The sequence below is a fragment of the Excalfactoria chinensis genome, chromosome 2 (genome assembly GCF_039878825.1).
Source record: "Excalfactoria chinensis isolate bCotChi1 chromosome 2, bCotChi1.hap2, whole genome shotgun sequence".
NCBI lineage: Eukaryota > Metazoa > Chordata > Aves > Galliformes > Phasianidae > Excalfactoria > Excalfactoria chinensis.
In genome coordinates, this window is record NC_092826.1 from 21,599,008 (window position 1) to 21,611,796 (window position 12,789).

The window sequence follows — 12,789 nt, forward strand, 5'->3', positions numbered from 1 at the left end:
ATTTGTTATTAACAGTATTAACACAATTCTGCCATTACCTGCAACGTTTCCAAGGTGAGTCAAATAATTTCAATGGGCACTCAGAAGTGAGCATGCTCGGCTACAGCAGTTTCTGGCGCACTGAAAGTGCCACATCCCAATGCGTGGGGAGCAATTAGCTCCACAGTGTGAATTCAAGGTTGGTAACGAGGTAAGGGGAGTGAGAAAACGGAAAGAAAGTAGAAGAGCTGCAATTCAAAATTCAGTGAAACACCAAGATCCTGTGCCGTGAAACCTGTGAAGATATCTACCAGGGATACTATGTGAATCAGTGCTTTAGACCCTCTACAGGATCTGCCTTTGTGTGCTTATGCAGCCGTGCTGAAGTCAGGGACAACTCTGGATCTATTTGGGTTTTTGGGATTTTTGCCCAAGTTTCAAACAGTTACTGGAATGTAATGGGAAATGTGATCACAAAGAGTCTGATCTTGATAGATATCCTATTTAGTTAATAAGCCCATTTATTTAGACTTAGCAATTTCCTGTGGTCTACAACGCATTTCCAGAGAGCAAACTCAAGTGCTGCTCTATAACTACTGCCTATAAGTACCACCAAAGAAAGTGTACAGACCACTTCCATTTGATTCACAATTTAGAAGCAATCACGCTCCTCGGTAGTCATGTGCCTTTTACTCAGAGCTCCCCATGTACTCCTCCTTCCACAAGGTCACTTCCTTCTGCTAAAATTATTATTCTGACCGATCTCATGTCAGAAGAGCTGGTGACACCACTAACTTCTGCACCAGCCCACACAAATAGCTCTCCCCAGCCAGCAGCTTGCCAAGGGAACCATCCCTGCCCCAGGTGAAGCTGCCCACCATGAGTCCATTCCCCAGTACCCCGTGTTTCAAACAACCTACCCAGAAGAACTGAGTCACAGCCTGATCAGCCAAGCCAGGTGCAGGGCTGGCGGCTTCCTGCTTTCCAACGCCACACGCCGTGAGTTAAATTCCCATCTAGCAGCACAGTGACGTTTATTAAAAGCAATTGCAAAATCACTCTCCAAACTGTGCAGCATCCTGTTTCTGTCCGAAACCAATCCACTTATGAAGATGAGCACCATTCCTCAACACTACAAAAATTAATAGAAGAGGAAAATGAAGTGAGGCATGTTATGAATGGTTGCCAGCACCAACTATCTTACGTTATTCCACAAAAGCCTCTCAAAGTACAGCCCCATAAGACCGATTAAATCAGTTGTCAGTAATCTGACTGAAGATGGCCTATGGGGCTGAGGTTAGACAGAGGAAGGAAAACCATAGCAATAAAGGAAAGTGAATCCAGGATAGCACACATAAGAGCAAGCAGCAAGAAACCTGGCTCCGCTTTTCAGCACCATCAACTGTTCTTAAATCTCTATGCAATCACTGTGTGCATGTGTCAGATAGATATAATTCAAGTAATTGCAGAAGGTTCCAGCTGTCAATGCAGAGCCTTATGAGGGTAACCAAAAATGCTGGCTGTCCTCCTGTGCAGCTTACTTCAGATGAACCCACACCCTCTAAAGCACCAGGTGGCTGGCACTGGGTAAGCCTGGGAAGGGAGCTGGAAAACGTGCTCACAAAGATGTTATATTCAAGGGACAGAAATTCTGACCAGCAATTTTGTGGTCAGATTTTATTTTAACATGTGCATTTATTGTTTACCCAGAAGATCAACAAATTAACAGTTTTTCTTATAACCACAGCAGTATTTGTACTGCCCACAGTGCGTACACCATAACTCTGAAGCCAAGTTATAACTTGCAGTGACAACTGAGACCTCGCTCAGTCCTTCACCAATGTAGATTTTGGAGTGAAACAATCTCCTGTCTTCCCTTTGGCTATAGGCCATGTGTGGACTCCCACCCACATGCAGAACTTTTCAATCAGCTGATGTGGAAAACGTTGGATGTGCCAACCATGGGGGTTCCAGCTTGGGTCAAGTCCAAGTGCTCGAGGCTCCAGGCTTACTCATGAGGTCATGAGCAAAGATGATGCCTCATTCAGGCATGTTATCAGTAGGGCAAGAGTGGTTTAGCCATCTAGACATCCATCAGGCTCAGGGGGTCCAGCACAGTGAGTACTGTCCTCCTCACTTACCGGCAGCATCAAGCAGCACGTGCTTGTCTGAGGCGGCTGGCATGGCCTGGGCTTGGGATAAACAAGCACATGTGTGCCCTAGAAATCCTGAGGGCACAACTGCAGAAATATTGACAAACAGGTGGACTTTAATTCATGCAGGCAAACTTTTATGCCATTGCACTGAGGATGACTGTGTACTGTTCCTGCTTTTCCAGTTAGTCAAAGGTCATTTCACTGGAAAGTGCATGTTTTCTCACGTGTGGGTTTTTTGGAGGGTTTTCTTTGAAGCACGAACTGGGTGTGACTTCTAACTTGTTGCTAGGCTGGAAGTGTGCAAGGTATCCCAAAGGGAACTCCATGGAAAGAGATGCCAAAGGCTGCCGCTTAAATGCTGTCATGTGTGGCATCAGCAGTGCTATCCCATGTCCATGAGGAAGCTTTTCTTCACACCACTCTTTGCCACCTCCTTTTCCTCCCAGGTGTAGGACTTGTGTTTAAGAAAACCATCTGGATCCGTGATTTAATGGGTTTAGCAGGAAAGGGAAAGATCCAGTGAAAACCCTTATCCCTTTTTAAGGCAACCTCTGGAGGAAATTATTTCACAAACAAAAGATATCTTTCAACAAAATTTGGTCAGGTGGGGAACAACCCATCTAGCCTCAGTTTCAGGCTGATTTTTGGAGGAGTCACTCAGGTCTAAAAGCCCTATTTAGGATTTGGTTATGGGACTGTGTCATGTGCCCCCAGTGGCGCAGTGGTATAAGCTGCTGCTTGCGGCACCAGAGGGCCCGGGTTCGAATCCCCCCTGTGGTGCAGGGGTAGAAGTGCCACTTCGCTACACAGGGGGCTCAAAACCCGGGAGTTGGACTCGATGATCTCTAAGGTCCCTTCCAACTCGCACGATACTATGATACTATGATACTATGTGCATCATGAAGGGTATATTCATATTAAGGATGCTAAAAGATGCATATAGATATCAGTTTTTCAGGCCATTATTAATACTCAGAATACTATAAGAAATTCGCCATGCCCATTTAATGCAACAGAAGAACTGGCAAGTGATTACTACCAGCTTCCTCACACCTCAGTCTGAAATTACTCTGCCCTGCACATTCCTGTTTGCTAACGTCTAGGGAGATATTATATGAGAAGAAAGGGGGTGAGATGAAACCCTGTTTGTAAGACGTTTGCACGTACTGGCTCCAAAAGAGAAACTACAATGACAATTAGATTTTGCTGCTGACAACAGAGCGGCTAATCACTAGAGCTAAAATCAGATTACACGAAATGAAAGTCTGTTGTCTGGCTGCAGCTGAGTTTCAGATGTTCTTAGTTGAAGTGTACCAAGAGGAATTGCAATCCTGTTATCCAAACAAGAACTAAAAGCCTGAATCAAATACCAGAAGGATCAAAATGCTCCTTCCTGCTCTCCACTTCCTGCTCCCCCTCTGCAACCCCACAGCTTGAGCCCCAGCTCCCTCCAGGTCCCAGGCTCTCTCTGTGCTGCCTTCAGGTCCCCACAGAAACATCCACACCAACACACGGCACGCATCTGGAAGCATCAGCTTTGACAATAGTGTGGCTGGAAGCTGAAAAGTCTCAGCATTTAATCTGTTGGCCTCTCAAGCCTTCTTCCTCTTCTTGTTCAGATGCTGGTTGTAGAATTGCACAAAAAAACAGCAGCAAATCATACCTTCTGCTTGGTGCCCAAGCAACAGTCGGAGGCGGTGTACTGTACCACTGCTAACATTTGGGGTATTTGCTTTAGTAGCATTCACCCAGATTTTGCAGAAGGGTGTAACCAAAAAGTCAAAGAAAGAATATCTGCATATTGTAAATCTAATGATGAAGAAAGCTGCAATTTACTTACATTTGAGAAAAAAATCAAAGTAAACTCTTTAAAGACATTGGTCATGTATTTGAGGCTTGCTATGGTGTAATAAAAGCAGAAATTATGTACATAGGACCTATTGTGGTATAGGAACTTCACCTCAAAATATTGATTGAGGCAGTTCTTATCCCTGAATTAACACACGCCTACGAGTGAGTATTTGTTTTAGGGAAGTTAAGTAGAAAGGCCGTGAATAAATATAAAAGCTGAGATGAAATAGCCATCTGGACTACATTAAAACAAAATACGTAATTGAAGCAGAGAGATCATGCATCCTTTGATCCAGTCACGCACAATTGAAATGAAAGTAAATGGGCAATTCCTATTATCTAATCATCAGTGGAGAGTTTGCAGTACATGCAAGTGCCTCTGTGGCATGAGGACCCCAAGCATGCCAGCCTTACATGGCCCCATGTTGCATGCTGCACCAAGGCCAGGACATCATCAGTACCAGCCTGAACTGGACCTGTATTTAACCTGGCAGCTTTGGAACAGATTGCCTAGGTTTGACATGGATCATATCATTCGATCTATTCAAAGCCAGATTTTATGGGGTTTTGAGCACCCTGGTCTAGTGGCTGCTTATGACAGAGGGGTTGGACTAGATGATTTTAAGGTTTTTACAGTTCATATCATTCTGTGATGCCATGAATAAGTTTTGTAACCAGCTGTTGATATCAGTAACTATCTCCTGAATAAGCTAAGAACTCATTAAAAACTGCATTCTGATAAAGAACCACCGCTGCTTCCTTACCCAGGCAATTTGCTGCCCATCATCAAATCCCAGCTTGGAGTGGGCACCCCTGACTCCCAGCCCCTTGGCTTCCTGGTCAAAGACATCAGCCAGCCAAACCATCAGCTGGGCCTGCTTCAGGCCGAGCCCTAGTTCAATAATGTTATGCTGGCAGAAATCCAGCGGGTAAAGTAAGGAACATCAGAAACTTTTCCCTGTCATAGCTCTTCTGGTTCACGTCCACATTGCTAGGTTAGTATACCACCAATGCTCTTCCAGCAGAGCTGTACCAATATCAGAAGAACTTCTCTGGCTTGATAAATTACCCCCAGAGAGCCACTCTCAGGCTGGACATCTTCTCTGGCTTTCCATCCATACCCCACACTTCTGTGGTGCTTCAGAGATTTGTGCCCAAGCCCTGACACTTGCCCTGAACATGCTCTGCTGCGATTAACCACAGGGTCTGGACTGCTGAAGTCTTAAATACCGATACAGGATGCACAACACTTCTTGACCATCTCATTTCAAGCAGGACTTATCCAGCTAGAAGGTGAATTTCCACTGGTGGCACTATACGATCCCCACGCTAAGGGACGATTACATTTGGAGGAACAAGTAAAAGTGGGCACAGCACAGGGCCAAGAGGCTCCTGTTCAGGGTGTGAGTAGACTGACGTTATGATGGGCAGCAAATTGCCTGGGTGAGGACACAGCAGTGCTCAGGGAAGCAGAGCTTGATGAAAGCAGTTCCTAATTTTTATCTCCTTCATCTAACTGGCATTCCAGCTGGTTCAACCACAGTGAACCAAACGGTCTCCTAGAAGTGGCCTGTCTGGAGTGCAGAAGTATCATCGAATGCAAGCAAATCATTTTTCAAGAGCCTGTTGTCAACTGCCAACTTCTGGAAAAGCTTTTCCATTTCTCCTGTGTTCCTCAGCTCTGTGCACGTGATTCTGTCCCGCGTTGAACGTGATGAGTTTTGGAATGGGCAGGACGTGAAGTCAGCCCTTTTGTGCAGGGGGAAACAGGCTGAAGAATAGCCTTGAAACAGCTCTGTGGTCACCTGCATCATATTACCTAATTCGTTCCTTTATTATTTTCTCGGCTCATAGAGTTAGAGAAATGACCTGCAAACATTTGATACGCTATAACCAAGTGCATTTTCTGACATTACTACATAAAACATTCACCTGGAGAGAGTTCCCATTATTTCCCAAGCTCAAGCAGAAACTTCTTACAGCTCTCTGCCTGACCACATGATTCAGTCATTTCTTAGTTTTCACAGAACGTGGCTGATAATTCATAAAATAGTCATTGTTTTTTGAAATCCTTCACGAATACTTCATGACTTCTTTTGTAGCAATGTCTACCTGCTCTGTTAGGCAGAGGTAAAGCCGAATCAGTACCTGAGCAGAGATGCTCCTGCATGTCTGACAGCCCTTGTAGGGCACCACAGGTTGCTACTGTGATACGCTGCTCACGATGGGTGCTCCTTGATGAGAACCATCCATCGAGTGAAGTAATAGAATCACAGAATCTCCAAGGCTGGAAATACCTCTAAGATCATCCAGTCCGACTGTCCACCTATCACCAATATTTCCCCCGGGTAGACAAGAAATCAAGCAGCTGGAAACCCTTCCTGTAGCGAGGGGGTTGGAAATTGATGACCCTTGAGGTCCCTTCCAATGCAGGCCATTCTATGATCCAGTTCTATGAAATTGCATGCCTTTACATTCAGAGCAAAGATGATGTGGGATGGGGAGGGTAGCTAAAAATATAACACTGTGCTTTTGGAAAACAGCTGGGAGCCCTGACAGCTCCCTTAGTTGAATCCAATCCCCAAGCTGGAAAATGGCTCCAACAAGCCTTCTGTTACTGGCTGTATCCACCACAGTCCCATTCCTGCTCTCACTAGAGCACATCATCTTCCCTTTACTTTCTGTAGCTTAGAAGACTTCATTTTTGCTGTTTGCATTTCACCAAGATATTAGAAGTTGCACAAGAATTCAGAGGAAAAGAGGAAACCCCACATCCCAGGAGGTGCTGCTTCCCACCCAGCCCAACCACCCTCCTGTGCTGTCCTCCTGCCAAGCAAAACTCTGCATCTCCGAGATGAACAGCGAGGGGAACGATCATACATAAGAAATGGTGAATTTGAAGAGCAAACATCACGCTCATATTTGTCAGGAACAAAAGGTGTGATCTGTGGCCACGTGCAGCTGAATTTAAATCAGCTTGCACAGCTGAGTTAACCTTTATCTCTGCCTGCAAGGAGAATTAGCTTTCTCCAGCTGTGGTACCCACATAACCCACAGCAGCTGGTTTTGGTAATGGGGGACTGTAAAGAAAAGCACCAGGATTTGGAGAAAGCTCTTCCTTAGTGGAGCTTCACCATGTTTCTGTGAACTCCAGAGCTGTCATCTGAAAACTAGGTTAGGGTGACCCAGCTGCTATAGGAAGGGTGAAGTCAGAGGGCGAGGCAGATCCTTTGAGTGATAAACACAATTGCTACCTTTTGTTCTCATTTCCTAGTCTGTTTCTTAAGGTTCCTAGTTTCTTATCAGGACATGTGGCTTAAAGTTCCTGTTGTACACTGAACTTTCACATAGGCATTTCTCTGGAGCTGCTGACTTCAAGCATGCTGAGCTGGGCTTACCCAGTACTCAGAGTAACACTGCCCATAGCAGGAGGAGCTGGCCCCGAGCTTGGCAGACACAAGATCCTGTTTCTTTCCTGAAACCCTCGAGAGGTTTGCAGCACAACTCAACAGCCTTTTGTAGTCTCCCAGCTCTCTGACAGCACCTTGCAGGGGTGCCCAAGGGCTCGTCAGCTGGCTTGGAAACATCCGAGAGTCACCTTCAAAGAAGATACAAGGAAGCATGGAGTCTGTCTGATGAAGCACAAGCTCCTCAACTTCCTCACCACTTGGTGAGGCTGGAGAAACTCAAAGCATCCTGTGAGAGCTGATTGGCTGATGTGGGCTTACTAGCAATCAAACAGGAATGATTAGGGGACAGAAAAGCAGGGGAACACCATATGCCTGGGATTTGTCCTCTTTGCAGCCCTTCAGCGTTGGTCAAGTCAAGTTTGAAGGCTCCAGGTGCTCATCTGTCTGTCACCTAGGAAAATCAGCAGCAGCCCAGCAGGGACAGCTGTGGGAGGAGCAGATCCCACCTGTTGGAAGGATTCAGCTTTGGTAAAACCCCATCATCTTTGGGAATCTTATTGCAGACCAGCAGCTGCCCACACTTTGTTGTAGTCTGGGTAAGGCCATGGAGCATCAAGTTGTCATTAGAGGCACGTGGTACTTTGGGAGGGATGGAGCAGTCCCAGATTCAGCAGAGGAACTGCTATGGCAAAGTTTGCTCCTCAGACCCCAAGAAACACTCTACATATGGGCAGAGAAAAATATCCCATAGGACAGGGAAAGTGTCACCTCACGCACATGATTTCCATATTGAGATGCATTTGTCGGGAGCAACAAAATCAACACTTAGCTAAGAAAGAAAAAGTCAGGCAGGGCTCACTTGCTGACAGGCTCAGTCTCCTGTGGCTGTTGAACTCAAGACCTACAGGGAAGTACAATCATTTATACCGTGCAAAAACCACTGTTTTTTATCGCTTTCAGAATACAAACATGTACGGACTTGGGGGCATAGCTGAGATCAGCTGTCAAGATGGGAGAGGTGGGGAGGTTCCCTGGGGCACCCAGAGCAGAGCAGCCCCCAAACCTTCAAAGGCAACCCAGCAAGAGCTGCAGATCCCAGCTGCTGATATATGTAGTCATTACTTATCATTTCAGGGATGAGGCATTCTACACTGTAAAGGCTCACTTCCTCTACAACAGTTGGAAAATACCAATACGATAACAAGGGATATTTCCCCCTCTGCTCCAATGTCAATCTTTATCTCCCAGCCTCCCATATGTCTTATCCAGACCTCAAACACTGTTTGTGGACTCTTTGGCTGAGTCCCTCATTCACAGACAACATCACAGTAGCAGATAAACTGCAGACAGTTCCCCCAAGGTCTGCTTTCCAATTGCAGTTGGATTTTAAAGACCCCTGAAGAAAAAGAAGCAAAATGAATGGGCCTTACTTACAAGTGGTGATGCCTGCAGCTCATGGAGAGAAAGCTAATTGCAGCCTCTGTGCAAAAACAACCCCAACAATAACACAATAAAAATAGCACCATTTGGGGTGATTTTACACAGCCTGTTAGGGACTGTAGTTCTGATAAGAGATTATTTGCCAACACCTGTAGATGGCACTACAAAGAGGACTTGAAATGCCCTAACTTAGCATGTATGTTGGCTTAATAAACTATAATTTTTGTTCCTTTTTAATTGTAACCCCCACCTATTCCGCTGCATTACCTTATGCAACAGCATTTTCTAAATGAAGCTCCAAGCCAAAAGACCCCACACTAGATAAATTAACTGAAGTAAATAAGCAAGCAGCTAACTGCAGCTAATTATATATCTGCCAGCAGATTTGCTTTTAAGCACCTTACAGGTGAACATTTTAATTACTTAATGTGCTCTATTGTTCTCGAATTAGATACGAGAAAAATAACACTGATCCAATCCTTTTCTAATTTTTATGCGCCAGAGTTGGAAGGCAAGTGGCTTTGTAAGGGGGATTATGTGTGTACTCATCCTACTTAGCTATGATAAAGTTCTCTGCTTCCTACTGAGGTTGTTTAAGCCTCTTCTAACAGCTGTAGGGAGCTCCTAAAGCTGGAAGCTTTAGGGAATATGAATTACACCTGGGGAGAGTTCAAGGAAGAAAGAAGGACAGTGTATGCCAAGGGCTCTCCAGAGCATTTGGAAAACAGCAGCACACTGATAACTATTAGGAAAAGAGATGGCTGGTTTATTGATGGAGGAGTGTGGGACAAAGACTGGTAGCCATCCCTTCCATCCAGGCATATCCAAGAGGTGCTGTTTATTAGAGGTCTGGTGTAGCCACACACCTGCTATGCAGCTCCATCTGAGGTCAGCTGCAGTTCCAGAAAATGATTAAACCATCTGCAATTTGCCTTGCTCTTTGATCGTTACTCATTATTGACTGTCAAGGAAGCCCATGGCAACCCTGCACTTCTCAGTTGTTTCAAGGGGAGACAAATCTGAGCCTTCAGCTCCTGAGGGAGATGAGCAAAAAATAATTGAATCACATCATCGTTAAGGCTGGAAAACTCCCTAAGATCAACTACTGCAACCATCAGCCCACCCCCACTGTGCCTACTAAGCATGTCCCTCAGTGCCACACCTACACGTTCCTTGAACACCTGCAGGGACAGTGACTCCTCCACTTCCCTGAGCAGCCCATTCCAATGCCTCACCATTCTTCCTGAGATGAGATTTTTCCTATTATCCAACCTGAATCTCCCCTAGCACACTTTAAGGCCTTTGTGAATGGAACAGGAGATCCGAGCCTGAAACTGATCCACAATGGGACACCACTGTCCTCTGTCACTCACTGGAAGATGAAGCCTTGTTTTTCCTCTTAGATGGAAGGATAGAGGTGAGCCAGGAACTCGGGTCAGAAACAAAAGCAGCAATTTTTATTCCTTTTTACCTTAAAATGGGTGGCATTCTCCTGTCAAGTATGAAAAGATGACAGCCTTTGATGAGAGCAAGAAGAAAATGCAGCAGTGTAAGCAGGGACAAGTAACCTGGGAGGAGTATAGGAATGCTGCTGGGCTGTCTAGGGGTAGAATCATAGAATCATAGAATGGCCTGGCTTGAAAAGGACCATAATGATCACCTAGTTTCAACCCCCCTACTATGGGCAAGGGTCGATGGAGTCAGGAACTGACTGGAATTGGACTTTGCAAGAGGCACAAAGAAGGATAATAACAGCTTCTATAGGTACATCAACTGGAAAAGGAAAGTCCAGGCAGGTGTGCCCTCCCTAGTGAGTGACATAGACAGGCTAGTAACAAAGGACAAGGAGGCGGCTGAGGTATTCAACAGCTTTTTTGCCTCAGTCTTCACCAGCAACTGTTCTACACACAGCCCTCTGGTGGATCGTTCCTAAGATGGGAACTGGGGGAGCATTGCCCCTCCTGCTGTAAGCAAAGATCAGGTTGGTGACTGTGGAAACACCTGGACATCCACATGTCTGTGGGTCCCATGAGATGCATCCTAAAGTTCTGAGGGAGTTCACTGACATAGTCAGCAAGCCACACTCAATGATGTTGAAGTCAGTGTGGTCAGATGAAGTGCCTGGAGACTGGTAGAATGTGATTTAGCACCCGTTTTTAAGAAGGGTAGAAAGGATGACCCAGGGAGCTGCTGACCTGTTAGCCTCACCTCTGTGCCAGGGAAGAGCATGGAGAAAATCCTCCTGGAATCTATGCTAAGGTACATGGAAAACAAAGAGGTGATATGGGATAACCAGCATGGCTTTACCAGGGGCAGGTCCTGCCTAATCGACCCTGTTGCTTTTTATGATGATGCAACTGTGTCAGCAGATAAGGGAAGAGCCATCAACGTAACCTACCTGGACTTCAGTAGGGTCTTTGACATGGTTGCCCACAACATCCTTCTCTCCAAACTGGAAATATATGGATTTGACAGGTAAACTGTTTGACGGATGAGGAGCTGGCTGTGAGATCGTAATGAGAGTGGTGGCCAATGGCTCAATGTCCGGATGGAGTCTGGTGACAAGTGCTGTCCCTCAGAGGTCACTACTGGGACTGGTGTTCTTGAACATCTTCATCAGTCGCATCAGACTGAGTGCACCATCTGAACAAACAAGTTTCTCTTGTTTTAACCAAACAAGGAGAACAGCACAATGTGAAGGTGAACAGCTACTCAGAAATTGCAATAAATGCAAAACCAAAAACTTGAGGGCCTTAACGTCGGGTATTCATGGCAGGACTGTGCCAAACCATTAACTGATACAAACTGCAATCTCCTCACACGGGTGTGAGCATGCAACACGTGCCTGGGCGCACAAACCCACAGCAAACACATTTTTCTGTGGAGTTGCTCATTAGAACGAAGTTTAAGTATATGCAGTGTCCAGCCTGCTACCTTACCTTGGCGTTGGGCTTTGCAGATATCACATCCCTCCTGGGAGAGAACTGATGGTTCAGTGCTGGTGCTTTGGGCGAGGTATAGCAGTATATTTTTAAGTCAGCATAGCTAGGCAATACTCTGGTTACTTTTGCATGGAGTTTCGGCCCTTGTACACAAGCAGAAGCATGCAAGGAGCATCCATAGCCACCTCCATAACTGAGGTCATACCCCAGTGACAAACACTGACACTTGAAAGCTGCACTGCTGAGATGCAGGGTTGTGCCATCAGCTGGTTGCTGCAGCTTTCCTCGGGAATTTTCTCTGGGGATTTGCTGGAAGTAGATAGTTGGACACACAAGAAGCAAGCGATGATCATTATGGAGACCCACAACAGGTACAACATTGCAGAAAGTAAGCTGTGAAACAATAGTGATCGTGGCTCAGGACAAGTGGACACACCTGAGAGAAGAAAAATGTCCAAAGTAATCTCACACCTCAGGGCAGATATAGCACACCTCTACATAAGCTCTAACAAGCAGAAAGGAGCCCAGGAGATCAACACACTGTTTGCAGGTAGTTTACTCTAGGACAGTTCTGGCTGCACTTTTTCCACATACGTGGGAGCAAACAACAAGCTTTGGTCTTTCAGGGGGCAAAGATTTCCCACTGAGATAGGCTCCAACTCAAAACCAGCACGAGAACCTCGCTCCAAGCCTCTGCATGATGCCTGTTCTGCAGCCCTGATCCAACCAACATCACCTGTGTTGGTGAGCTACGAAGAACACAAATTACTTGCCTGCTTCATCACTTGGAAAGACAAACATACACAACTGGAAGAATCAGTCAGATAAACACAGAGCTGGTAGGAAGCACCGTGCTCCAGCATACCTTTGCACAGCAAAAGCACAAAGCAGCCAGACAGCAACGACTGCACTCATAACAAAAACTGCACTGTGAAGCTCCACTTTGCCCCACACGTGTTTACCTACCTTCAGTCAACAGCAGTTTTAAATCAACAGTCAAGGCATTGGTCA